Raw genomic sequence first — 488 nt, forward strand, 5'->3', positions numbered from 1 at the left:
AAGTGCTAATGAACACAAAGGTCTTGATTCAACCCCATGGGCCTTAGTTTGTCTTCCAGGGCTGCTGATTACTGTCCATCTGCTGGTTCAGTACGCCTCTGATTGTGTTTCTGAAGAGCGCGTCATTTCCATCAGAGTGCATTCTGTTTCTGTAAGTGTGAAACTTTATGATTCTCTGGTGCTTTTTAAGCACACACACTCACAATTGCACACACACACAATTGCACGCACACACACACACGCACACACTCTGCAGAGTGTTTTTCCTCTTTTGTCACGTCGTCGCCCTCCATTTACTGTGTTAAAACCACGGGCTGTGAGAGACTTGTCACTGCCCAAAGTGGGGCACAGTGGTTTATAAAAAGCCCAGACATCCGTATCCTCATGACTTACACAATGAAATACAGTATGAAAGGTTGAATTAAAGTGTCTATAACAATGATTATACTGTTTCACACATTCTCTCTGATTCTGTGTCATCCCAAACA

The sequence above is a fragment of the Coregonus clupeaformis genome, chromosome 35, assembly GCF_020615455.1.
Source record: "Coregonus clupeaformis isolate EN_2021a chromosome 35, ASM2061545v1, whole genome shotgun sequence".
NCBI lineage: Eukaryota > Metazoa > Chordata > Actinopteri > Salmoniformes > Salmonidae > Coregonus > Coregonus clupeaformis.